We start from the raw sequence: 13,856 nt of genomic DNA, 5'->3' as shown, positions 1-13,856 counted from the left end.
AGAGAGAGAGAGAGAGAGAGAGAGAGAGAGAGAGAGAGAGAGAGAGAGAACACTCATGGTGGAGATAGAACCCAAAGCCAAGGTCTTACATGTGCCAGACAGGTGCTCCATTACTGAGCCACAAACCCAGACCAAGGACTTTCATTTATATTTGAATTTTTTTTTCTAAAGTGTTCATATCTGAAAGCCAGATAAGAGGTGGGTATTGTAGATGACATCTCTTTCTGACAACTGGAGGGTGGAAGTTTGCTAGACAAGATGATAGATTCCTCAGAAAGTTTGACAAATTAGATTCTTAAGCAGGTTGCAGTGGTACATAGTTATAATATCAGAGGCAGGAGGATCGCTAGTTTGAGGCCAGCCATAGCTACATTGATAGACCAAGGCCAGAGCTGCATGGAGACAGAGAGAGAGAGAGAGAGAAAGAGAGAGAGAGAGAGAGAGAGACAGAGAGAGAGAGAGAGACAGAGAGAGACAGAGAGAGACAGAGAGAGACAGAGAGAGAGACAGAGAGAGAGACAGAGACAGAGAGAGACAGAGAGAGACAGAGAGAGACAGAGAGAGAGACAGAGAGAGAGACAGAGAGAAACACCACACACACACACCTTGGAAGGAAAATAAAAACCACCACCCAAAAAACAGCTTACGTAACACCAGGTACAAATCATCCTCGGCCACTCTCAGCTGGAGTTCAGCCAATTTCCAGTTTCAACCGGTTAAGTCCCAGAGCTGTTTGGGTACCTGGCTTCCCCAAATCTCTGCTGTGACCATGGTAATAACAGCCACTACTGTGGAGTGTGTATCTCCTTTAACCTAAGTCTCTGTGAAGTAGGTAGTGTTGAAGAGTCTGTGTTGAATGTGGGTATCTAGAGGCCAGAGTGTCTCACTTACGACAGAGCAGCAGGAGGAGTTTAACTCCCGTGTCTGACAACACACATCTTTCACTCTGCTCCCTGGCCCAGGCAGCCTCTGTGCCATCCGTAGCCTCTCTTCTCTGAAGTGCACGCCAAGGGTGTGGCTCAGTGGGGTCAGTGCACCTGTCCTGAAGATAGATGGAAAACCAGCCCAAGGGCAAGTGCTAATATTGAAAGTGCCCAAACTGATGTTCAACTCAAATGCCTGATTAAAATCTCCATCATTGCTAGGCGGCGGTGGTGCACACTTTTAATCCCAGCACTCGGGAGGTAGAGGCAGGTGGATCTCTGAGTTCAGAGCCAGCCTGATCTACAGAGTTCCAGGGCAGCCAGGGCTGCACAGAGAAACCGTGTCTTGAAAAACCAAACCAAAACAAAACAAAACAAAAATCCTAAAATTTCTGTTAAGTCGGAAGTGTGTTTTAGGACACTGAGCTAGCATTGCTCTGATATTAAAACTGCCACTGGGTTGATTTACTTCTCGCTATTAGATAGAAATACATCCAGAGCACACTCAGGATGTTGTAATCAAAGAATCCACATGAGTGTGAGGGCCTGCACCCCAAGGTGGCCACAGGTGAATAAGACACCAGTGCTGTACAGAGCCCATCCCTGACCTCAGTCCCTTGCTAAACTCAGCACAGATGTCTATTGTTTGAGGGCCAGAGCAGGTGGGCCCAAGACCATAACCCTTACACAACTCATCTTTGTGACCTACTTACCCTTCCATGGTTCCTGCCGAGGGCCATCACTCAGGGCCACTACCCTCTTCCTCAGGTGTATGACTGTAGCCTACATGATGCCATCTCCCTCCACAGCCACCTCCAGGGCTCAGCCTCAAACCCCGGCGGGAAGCTCTGTCACCCTCTTTATGGCCCATTCTATGTCAGCATCCCCGAATTCCACTCCTCACACCACAGGGTCTTGGTGCTGTTTCTCCTTTCCTATTTTGATTGTTTTCAAGTCAAGCCCTCTTTCCTCTCTCCCTTCCTTCTCTCCTCTTTTTTTTTTTTTTAAGGTTTATTCATTTTATTTATATGAGTACACTGTAGCTGTCTTCAGACACCAGAAGAGGGCATCAGATCCCATGACAGATGGTTGTGAGCCACCATGTGGTTGCTGGGAATTGAACTCAGGACCTCTGGAAGAGCAGCCGGTGCTCTTAACTTCTGAGCCATCTCTCCAGTCCTCCTTCTCTCCCTTCCTCCCTTCTCTCCCCCTCTTCTTCCTTCCTCCCTCTTTCCTTCTTCCCTTCCTCCCTTTCTTCCCTCCTCCCTCCCTCCCTCCCTCCTTCCTCTCTTCTCTCTGTCTTTTCTCTTTCTTTTTGAGGTAAATTCTCAAAAACCAAACTGACCTCTAAATTTGCAGTCTCCCTCCCTGCACCCCCTGATCACGACGGTCACAGATGAGCTTGGCCTCAGACAAATTCGAATGTATCTTACTTAAGAGGCCTAGTGTGGTGTCTCACACCTATAATTTCCAGATTTGGAGGGCTAAGCCAGGAGGCTCACCACAAATGAGAGGCCAGCCTGAGCTGCACTGTGAGTTCTAAGCTAGCTATCTTTCGGCTACAAAGTGATGTCTGTCTAAAAGAAAAAAAAAAAAAAGAAAGAAAACAATTAGTCAAAATGGTAGACAGCTCCAGTATCCTTTGTTCGAAGTTTTACACCTTTGGATGCTGGGCACAGTGGCCTATCATTTTCTCTGTCCCTCTTACAACATGCGTATGCACGCATGCACACGTAGCCACAGACACAGAGACACATAGAAATACAGAGATGAGACACACACATAATTTTTTTTCTGAATCGCTTACCAACAAACCACAAAACTTATGTCCTTATGTTTTTTTTTTTTTTTGCCATAAATGTTTCCATGAAATTTTTGATCGAGCATGCTCTTCTCTCACCGCTGTAAGGCGGAGGGTTGACCAGGCCAGAGTGCTACAGTCTGGGTGCTAGCACCCTACTCTGAAATACTGTTTTATATTACACAGCTTGTCATCTGCCTCACCATGGCCCCTTTAATCTGCTTTTCTATGCCACATCCCCGCACAGATCAGACACCTGCCGCCCACCCCCCGTGTCTGCTGTCAACTATTCACCTCCACAGGTACTGAGCAGCAGCATGAGGCGGCAGCCATCACCAGAGTGATATTCCAAGAACTCTTTATTCCCGCTTGGATTTTGAGGCATTGAGGAGTGTCTTACTCTTAGTAGGCCTGGGTCAGCCCAGGAGATGGCTGTAGTACATCACTCACAGCCCAAATGACCAAACATCTCTCGGTCACACCTATAGCTACACATGCTGGATCCAGCTGCAAAACCAAGGGTACCACAGCCAAGGCAATCGGGCATCAGTCTGGAGACAAGTGTGTTTCCAGGATAGCACTGACGGTCAGATTCAGAGCTCCACCTATGGATGTCTAGCTTCACAAATATCAGGGAGGCATTAGCAAGCATCTGTTCCCGAGCTCTCCCAGACAGGAGTCACGATGAGGACGAGCTTACAAATGACAGTGACACTAACACCGCTCATGGCTCCTCTGGAAACACTGACACTGCGGTCCACACAGACATACTCACAACATCCCAAGTTGTGTCTTTTGGACTGCTTGGAAAACACTTTTTTCCTCTTAGAAATATATTTTCAGCCAGTCAGTGGTGGCACACACCTTTAATCCCAGCACTTGGGAGGCAGAGGCAGGCGAATTTCTGAGTTTGAGGCCAGCCTGGTCTACAGAGTGAGTTCCAGGACAGACAGGGCTACACAGAGAAACCCTGTCTCGAAAAACCAATATATATATTTGTCACTCATAGCCTAACATTAGACCTACCAGTAATACATTCAGAGCCTCGCTTAAAAGGCTCCGTTATTTAAAACCGGACTCCGTGGATGAGTGTAGCTGAGTGGTGGAGCGTGTGACCTGGGTGGAGCGTGTGCCTTGTACACATGAGGCCCTGGGTAGTCTCCATGCCAGGAAAACTCACCCGCAAAGCAAGGTGCAAGCTTACTCATAAAAGTAAAAACGAACCCAGACTGCATCTCTCTTCATAACACTAAGCTGGCAAGTGCATACGTGGAGCCTTTGGTCACTGGCTGAGCAACCAGCCCTTGAGACAGATGGTTACTGCTCTGTGGAAGTGACCAGGCTATACACATTGTCCAAAGTTCCCATATCAGTGGCCCCACTTGGACACTGAGCCTGTCAAGACTGGGTGGTTGGATAAGATACAGATGGGACCCAGTTACGAGGGTGGCCTCCGAGGGTCCCTGTCCTCAGGGCCATCTTGTCCTTCCAGGGTGGCCGTGAGGACCTATGAGTGGAAGCTGATGAAACAGCTTGGAATCTATCTATGAGCTAAGGTGGTGGGGGCCTGAGGGATGGCAAGCAAAGGCCACTGGGATCTCTGAGCCAGGAAGGCCTGAGTCCCTGATATTCATGGCTTTTGAGGAAAGGGTCCCAGAAGGGACAGCCATAAAAACAAAACATGGTGGTCAGTCAGCATGCTTAGTGATTATCTGCCGTGCGCTGGGCAGAATGAGCAGGAAGAAGCAGTGGCTCTCAGGCCTCAGTTTCAGGGTATGGAATATGGGTATGATATACTGTCTTAGCTTGCTTTTCTGTTGCTGTCATAAACACCATCACCAAAGACAAATTTGGGGAGAAAGAGGTTTATTTCCACCTACACTTACTGTTTGGGGGAAGTCAGGGCAAGAACTCACGGCGGGGGCCATGGGGGAAGGCTGCTTGCTGATTTGCTCACTGGAGTTTGTTTGAGAACTCCGCTTCTCCCAGAAGTAGACTGAGGAACGCTCTCTGCCAGAGAGAGGATGCTCAGAGCAGAGCAGGTACCCAGGATGCTGCCAAACGCCCTGACCATGGGGCAGTCCAGCAAGGCCCTGTTGGCCATAGCGGCCATTGCTGATGAGGAACTGGATTGACCCAAGGCTGCATGCGCCCAAACGGAAGTAGTCAGGGCTTGAAGTCTGCTGTTCTCTGGAGAAGCCATAAGGTAGCTGGCACTCCTAAGTTCTGAGCAGCCTGGGTGTGTCCCGAGATGATTGTCCAGTCTCCCATCTTCAATGACCTTGCCTGCCTGCCTGCCTGCCACCGGTGCCTAAATTAGGAAGGTTTATGGGCCCCCTGTTTGTGTTGGCCATGGAAGGGAAGATTCTGTTCCATCCTGGGCCAGGCTCTATAGCTCATCCAAGTACCTGAGGGACATGGAAAATGGGCTTAGTCATGTCTACACTCTACAGCCGGGCAAAGAGTGCCCCACACCGACAGCATAAGGCTCCACGAGCCATCCTGGTGCTCCAGTGTGAGGTGTTGTGGTGAGCAAAGACTCTGGAGTATTCTGGCATAGGTTAGGCCAGAGGCACCAGCAGCTCAGAAGAACCAAGGTAGGGTGGGAGGGGACCACATGAAACAGCTTGGGTGTCAGGATACACCCAGAGCACAGAGAGGCTTCCATAGGGTTGCGGTATAGACTCACAGCTAGGAAAGGCTCCCTGGAAAGAATATGAAGAGTGAGCAGCCACATGCCAGAGGAAAGAGAAGCAGATTTGGAAGGCTGGGGCTACAACCGGGGTGGAGGTGCAGAATGGTAGGAGGGGCAGGTCTGTGCGCTGCCTATGGTTGCCCTACAGATATCCACGGGGGCCTCGCTGCTCTATTCACAGGCATCCGCAAAGGCCCCACTCTCATGTTGAGAACTCTGTGGCCAACTGGACTGAAGCGGAAAAGAAAACAGACAAGCCTTCTACTCACATGAAGCCTTTGTTGCAGTAGAGGGTCTCAGGCAGAAGCAGAACGGCTCTTGAAATTGCACTGGGAACTCTAAGTGGTCACATGGTAACCGGCTACCCCAGTGATGAGCTGGGGAGCAGCCCTGGGCTATGAGCTATCCTCATGGTGTTCTGGGGAGCAACTCTAGGCTATGAGCTACCCTCATTGTGGACTGGAGAGCAGCCCTGGGCTATGAGGTACCCCCATGATGTACTGGGGAGTGTCCATGGACAATGAGCTACCCCTGTGGTGTTCTGGGGAGCAGTCCTGGGCTAGGAGCTTGAGATTGTTCTGGGGGGATAACCATGAGTCTGTTTCCCCTGGGCCTGGTACCAGCTGTTCTAAGGAGAGAGTGCCTCAGGCCGATGAGCTAACGCAGAGACCTCAAGGTGAGGCGAATTGAATTCCATTTCCCCAGGTTTTTTCCTTCATCCTACCAGGAGTTGAGAGAACAGGAAAGGCTGGGCATGCAGATCAGAGGAGGCCTTCTGGAAGAGGACAGAAGCTCCCTCCCGCACAGACAGCGGACAGCCTCAGGGATGATAAGCAAAGATCCACATGAAGGAGGAATTTTTTTATTATAATGATTGTTAAACACAGTTCTGACTCATCGGAGTGAGCTGGGAAATCCCAGTTACTCACTCACAGCGCAGATGCCCCTCGGTGTAGGGCCTTGGTGTGACAGGGCCAGGTGTGGATCACCAGAAAAGAACTTAAGTCTCTGCTCTAATCTGTTAATGCTGACCCATAAATCTTGGGAAAGCATCTGCCCTGCCCTAACTGAAAACATCGGAGACGACCATGAGAGCTTTGGGGAGCATTCCAAAACCCCATCTGGGGCTGTTAGATAAATCCCCTTTTTGCATCTGCCAAAGAAGTTAGACTGGAGGTCCCGAGTGGCCTCAAGTGTTGGTCCCTGGCGATGGGCAGGTGGTGGGCTGCTGGACAGTACTTTGGCGATGCGCTAGCTTCTAGCTGGTTGGGAGCTGAACCGTGGCATAGCATGGCCTCGGCTCAACCAGCAGAGCTGGGTTTAGACACACTAACACTCTTGATCTAAGGACACTCAGCAAGTCTCCCTGAAAATGTCCTGCTTGCACCTCACCACTGAGACGTTGGCACTACCCAGAGTGTAAGGCATCATGGAACCATGGCATAGGGCGTGTGGAGACGCTAGGCTGTCTGTCCCCTCTGTGGTGGGAGAAGCTAAACAGGTTTTTTTTTTTTTTTTTTTGGTGTTTCAAGACAGGGTTTCTCTGTGTAGCCCTGGCTGTCCTGGAACTCACTCTGTAGATCAGGCTGGCCTCGAACTCAGAAATCTACCTGCCTCTGCCTCCCAAGTGCTGGGATTAAAGGCGTGCGCCACCACCGCCCCGTGAAGCTAAACAGTTAATGCCAGATGAGTTTCTGATTTCTCCCTTTAGACCACAGGCTCAGGAGTCCTCAGAGAGGAACTTGGGAATGACACTCAGTGTCCTGCGTGGTTGGGCCCCGTGGCTTTTAGTCAGTCAGTCAGAATATCGACTGGATGTCGTCAGTGTGGTTATTTCAGTCACGCTACTGACTCACCTGAGAAAGTTATTAAGACGGTTGAAATAGCCTGGCCGGCTCACATGCTGTGTGACCACAAAGCTCCAAGAGGTACACACACAGGCTCTTAGGCCTCCTCATAGGACCCAAGCCAGGTGAGTCTACCCACACCCCAGGCCTGGGGAGCAAGACCCTGTCTCCACAGGCTCTGTGGCTCCTGGGAGCTCACACAAGGGGGCTCTGGTGGCTCAGATTGGGGCACCTAGTTGAGAGGGGGTAGTGATAACTGTCAAGCTTCTCTTCCTACGTAGAGACTGTAGAGCAAAGTGTGGTAGACCAGTCCAGTCCCTGCTGGAGGGTATGGGCGTGGTAACTGCAGATGTGTGAATTCAGCCCGCTCTGGGTCCTAAGCCCTGCTTGAGATCCTGTGTGCTGATATTCATGGAGGAACAGTGGGCACGTGAAACCAGACCCACAGAAGATGCTGGCAACCAGGATGGCACAGGAAGGGTGTGGCTGTGCCCTGCCTCGGGTGGGTCAGGGATGCTGTTGTCCTCTGTACAAAGAACATCCAAGGAGAGTAGAGGCTAGATATGACTGGCAGGGGAGTGTGGTCATGTGACCTGTGACCGGCAAGAGCACATGGACGCTGTTGGCCATACGCATGTGGGGCAGGCAAGCCTGGAAGAGGGGCAGAGAATGTTTCCTGGGCCCAGCAACAGTCTGACACATCTTAAAGCTGTAGGGCCCTGTGACTGTAGTGGGTGGAGGTCAGGAACGCGCTCCTGTGTGCCCAAAGGGCACAGTTAATAGGAGGAGGAATTTGGGATGTAAGGGCTTAGTTCATAGGCATGCGATGTGCCTGTGAGACCCCAGATATCCACACAGAAGCTTGTATCTAGGTCAACCCCACGATGTAGAACTTAATGGCCACCTTGTAGAACAAGATGCCCTGGGAGAGGGAAATATTGCCACCCCATAGTCAAAGCCAACCCTTTCTCAGGACGGCACCATCTTACTTACCTCAGAGGCAGGAAATCTGGGACCACTCAAATCCACACGACTGTGCTCAGATTCCCTGAAGCCCAGCAGCGGCACACAGCCTGCCCCACCCCAACCCCGTGCCCTCTGCCTGCAGCAGCTGCAGCCATGAATGCATGCAGGCGGCTTTGCAGGAAGCTCAAACTCTTCGGAATCACTCTGCTGATGCTGTCCCAGGATGGTGAGTCCCCTTAGGTGAAAGGAGGTCTCTCTCCACCCAGGGCAGCTTCCAGATCAGTGTGAAGAGATTGTCCACAGGCCATCCGGACGGGAGACAGGTCAGGCAGTAAGACTGTGACAACCAGGTGTCACAGGGACAAGCCTGAGCTCTGAGAAGGCTGGCTCCTAAACTCTGAAACAGACCAATGGAGTAGCTTTCCACTCTGGGCCCCAAGGGAGTGTTGGGGCCGCCCCAGGATTGGTTTATTCCTGCAAAGACAGAGCAGCCACTACTGGGATTGGCCTTTATATCCTGACTGACTACCCAGAACAATGGAGCGCTTGGTGTGGGGCCGCACAGCTGCTACCAGGATTTAGTTATTTTTACCCAGTGCGCTGTGCTTACTCACACCTCTGCCAGGGCTTTTGGAGTGCTCACACCATGGCTGTCCTTTAATACTCATGCTTAATGTGTCAGCTCTGTGAATGCATGTCTCAGGCTTGTAGAGGCCTCTCTGACAGTGCTCAGGACCAGTACCAGCCCGAAGCCCACATAGGTCCTGACTCCTGAGAATGAGCCGAGGGGTCCTCCAGGAGCTTCGATGCTGTCTTCATCAGGGCTATCGTGGCTGTAATGAAACACCATGACCAAAGCAACCTGGGGAGGAAAGGGTTTAATTGGCTTACACTTCCACATCATAGTCCATCACTGAAGGAAGTCAGGACAGGAACTCAAACAGGACAGGAATGGAGGCAGGAGCTGATGCAGAGGCCATGGAGGGGTGCTGCTTCCTGGCTTGCTCCTCACAGCTTTCTCTGCCTGCTTTCCTATAGAACCCAGGACCACAACCCTGGGACAGCACCACCCACAATGGATTGGAACCTCCCCCATCAATTGCTACTTAAGAAAATGTCCCACAGGTTTGCCTGTCTACAGCCCATCTCATGGAGGTTCTTCTCCTAAGGTTCCCTCCTATCAGATGACATTAGCCTGTGTCAAGTTGGCATAAGATCAGGATAATAGTGAGCTTATGAAAAGGAATAAAATACGTGACTGTCAGGGGCTTTGATTTTTGTTTTCCTCCAGTTCCGAGAGCCCCGGGATTGGCTGTGAGAAGACAGCCATGGATGCGCAAATGCTGAAGAAGAGGATTGGCAGGACATGCGACGAGGCAGCCCGCACCATCCTCAACAGCCTCCTGCTTTATGTCTTGGACCGTGCAGATGGGCCCCAGAAGGCAGAAGACAGGACACACAGGGCCAACCGCCCTTCCCAACTCCAGGAGGCAGGCCGGAGACCCACACGGTTCCAGCTTCTACAAGCTAAGTTCATGGGCACTGGCCGGGAGCCCCACCTCAAGAAGACCCGGGACGTGGGGCGGCTGATTTCTAAAGATAAGCAAGGACCTGGTAGGAGTTTTGTAAATGCCACCATCAACAAGCTCCTGGAAAAGACCAAGGAAGGAGGCAGAAGTCCCAGCCAGAGGACCCCAGCCAATGAGAAGCCCCGGTGGAGCCCCTCAAGTGGGAAGAACACTGTGAAAAACATCCTGAAGAAGTTCCTGGCTGCAGAAGAGAAGGAGGCCAAGGAGAAAGAAGTAGGTGAGAAGTCCCCTGCCCAGCGGCCTGGAGCTGCCAGGGGCCTCCTGCCAAGAATTGTGGGCCGGAGCGCCATCCTCTCCAAGCTGAGGGAAAGATTCGAACAGAACAGCTGCCTGTACTCTGAGGCTGGGGTGCTGCCCCTGCACAGGGAAGGACTGAAGAGCAAGAACCTACAGAAGAGGAAGGTGCACAGGCCACAAGTGCGGGTGCTCCACATGGCCACCATGGCGACTAGCTGCACCAGAATCCCCCCTGCCCAGTTTCTGGCCTGCACAGCTGAGCCCCTGCCAGCCCTCAACATTGCCACCATCGTCTGCGGTCCCCAGAGCTGGCTGTCCCATTGTGCAAAACTTAGTCACTCGGAGTGCAGACGCTGGTCCACCGGGGGAGCCATCATGGTCTCTAACTCAGAAAACCTGGAGCCTGTTGGAAACAGAACACAAGGTCTCATGGACAAGGAGAGCAAAGAAAATCTCATGTCCTCAGTGCCCCAGGCAGTGGCTGATGTGGGCAGTCACGTGGCTCTGAACCCCCAGGCAGTGGTTCTGAACGTGGGTTTCTCTAGCACATCTACCAAAGACCATGCTCTGCCTGGCCATGTTCCAGTGTTGTCTTCACTTGGACTGGACCGCCCCAGAAATACTGGACCAGTCGGAAGGGACAGAACAGCGGAGCCCAGTACACAAGAGGTGGCAGCTGACGTCCACGGAGTGACAGATAATTTAAGAGGGGCCCCTGAAATCTCCATGACTGTGAGCAGCTCTGAAGATGAAGCTGAGAGGACACCCTCAGGCTTCGAAAGAGAGCCCTTCTTTGCCATCCAGAGACACCTGCCAGAGCAGGAGGCTGTGACTCGGATCCCCCTCCTGGCCCCCCTAGCAGTCCAGGCTGAGCGGAGAGCGCAGCCCGCCATCAAGCCTCCACAAATAACAGTGCAGCTTCCCATTGTTCACGAGATGCCAGCCTCTCCTGGTCGTGAAGACACATACTCTCCAGTTGTGAAAAGAGAGGTCGTGGCTGAAAATGAGCAGGCGGTGTCTTCCACTGCGATTGAGGACAGGAGGGGTCCCCCAGCCCCAACAATGCAGAATCAACCCTGTGGGATGCCTGCGGGTCTCCATCCTGCGGCTCAGCATGGACTCCAGGAAGACCGAAGGGATGGCGCCGGCATGGACAATGATGCCTCACAGAGGTTTCTAATACCAAGTTCTTCCAAGATGCTTCCTGGGGCAACAGAGGAAAAACAGAGCCCGGAGAAGTCACGTGACCTCAGGAATTGCAGTGGCGACAGCCCCTCGATGGACCTCACTGCTGGGAGAAGCCATGCAGGAGTGGGCACCTGCTCAGTCACTGGCCTCCAGCAAGGGCCATCCACCGTGGTGCCGGTGCCAAGCCAGGACCGCATAAGGCCTGACAGTTCTACAGCACCAAGCAAGAGCATCCAGCTTGGACAGAACGAGTGCCAAGGGCCCCTGAGTGAGTCAGCTCAACCGCCAAGCCTCGCTCAGGAAAATGTCAGCCATGATTTGGGCACCAACAGCCAGTCCACATTAAATAGTCAGCCTATCGTAAGTATCAAAGCCTCTGGGAAGGCGATAGGGACTGTCACTGATGTCACAATGCCACAGCCATCTGGTACTCGGCACCCTGAACTCAAGGTGATGCCACATGCAGGTGATTCTAAGGAGGTTGAATACAAGACAGTGCCACAGACACGTGCCCAAGATGTTAGACACAAGCAAATGTCATGGGCAAGTGGTACCCAGAACAATGTACACCAGATGACACTACAGCCACATCTTTCCCAGGATGTGGAGCCCAACACAACACCACACCTTGGTGGTTCCCAGGAGACTATACACAAGACAACACTGTGGCCAAACGGTGCCCAGAATATTGACCACAAGACAACACAGCAAGATAGGACCCAAGACACCAAACTGACGACACTGCTGTCAGGTAGTGCCCAGGACCCTGAACACAAGACAGTGTCGCAAGCACTCAACACCCAAGATGTTGTACACAAAACAGCCACATGGGCAGATAGTGCCCAAAACACTAGCCAGCAGGTGACGTCACAGCCAGGCGGTGCCCAGGACACTAAATACAAGATAGTGCCGCAAGCAAGTGGTACCCCAGATACTAAGCACAAGGTGACTACCTGGGCTGATGATGCCTGGGATGGAGAAGAAAGCCCTGAAAAGAAGACAACACCATGGTCAGGAAGCGTCCGAGACTATAAAGACAAGATAGCACAAGGACCCCACAGCCATCCTTCTTTGGTATCAAGCAGGTCCTCAAAGCATGAGAGTAGAGCCACTGAAGGAAGTGTGGTCAAGGAAGACTCAGTGCGGAGCCTTCCCCTAATGTCGGCAACCCCAGCCATTCAGCCACGGGAAGCTGCGGATTCTTGCCTGGTGTCTACTAAGTCTCCCCAATGTGTTTCAAGTGAGCCACAGAACAAAATTACAGCGGTGGAAAGAGACCGTCTATGCAAAAGCACAGCATCTCCAGAGCCACAAACGAAACCGGCAGAGCATCTGCACCACCCGCCGCTGCCCTCCGTGTGTCCACAGGCACTGGACAGAAAGGATCCCAAGAAAGAACAACACCTCTCTGGGGCAGCACACTCCCCTATAAGGCCAGCAGCAAAGGGAGAGACCAGGCAGGTGGAGCTAGCCCACCGTCCAGAGCCTCCGGTCCTCACCCAGAAGGCAGAGCGTAGGTCTGCCTCCCAGACAAAAACCTTGCGAGATGAAGCCAAAGAGAGCCTGCCAACACAGGTGGACATGGGCAGGCCACAGAGACAGCACCGATCAGAGGAAACTGGTACAGGACATGTACGATCACACCAGACTGGACAGTCAGATGTGCTGTGTGTGACAGATCCTCAGGACTGGGCTTCTCAGGACACAGTAGCGAATCAAAAGACACCAGTGGAGGAGAATCACTGTCAGCACAGGGACAGGGCTCAGGAGCACCCCTCAAGACCACTGAAGAGACTAGAAAAGAGCCCAGTTCAAGGTGACAGCCTCCAGGCTGACAAGAACCTAGCTACCCCAGGGAAGACCATGAAGCCTTGTGGCCTAGCTATGCAGAAACAGACCCAGAGCAAGGGACAGGCCAGCCACCCAGCACCTCAGGCCCGGGGACAACCCAACAGCACGGCTGAAGGAGTCCTGAGTACTGACACAAGTGGGGAGCCTCCCAGACTGGGCCCCACATTTGGCAGTCAGCAAAGCCTGGTTGCCCAGCAGCTGTCCCAAGAAAGCCAGGCTCCGGCTAGTAGCAGGACCACAGTGGGCTCCCTGGAGACCACACATGACAATGACACTTCATGGCTCACATCTAAGGCTGGGGGCCACCCACTCTTCCAATCCCTTGCCCAGGATGGGCCCCCAAATGTCCCTAGGGCAGAAAAGGGCCTATCAGATCATAAGCATCCCAAGTCAGTGCACTTTGCAAAGTACCGTGCCCAAAGCTTTCGAGACCAGAAGGCCTTCGATCTGTCCTTCAGGCCCACGGTCCTCAGGGCCAGTGATACCTTTGAGCCTCCGAAGTGAGTGCTCACCTTGAGCCACCATGTCTGGCTCTAACTGACCATGACTCTGAGCATCCCCTAACCCCGAGAGAATGTAGACATCGGCGTCTCTCATTTCTTCTCTCTTCACATGAACCAATCCCGGGGATGCATACAGGTGGTGCTTGTGCCTGTCCGAGGCAGCTGTGAAACCTCTCTAGATGAGGAAGATGTTAGCTAGCTTTCCAAGGCTGCCCATTGCTTTCAAGGGACCTTGTGATGTCAGCCTAGCACTGTG

The sequence above is a fragment of the Grammomys surdaster genome, unplaced genomic scaffold, assembly GCF_004785775.1.
Source record: "Grammomys surdaster isolate TR1022 unplaced genomic scaffold, NIH_TR_1.0 167, whole genome shotgun sequence".
NCBI classification, from domain to species: Eukaryota; Metazoa; Chordata; class Mammalia; order Rodentia; family Muridae; genus Grammomys; species Grammomys surdaster.
The sequence above is the reverse complement of the archived record's forward strand: the minus strand, read 5'-3'. Positions refer to the sequence as shown.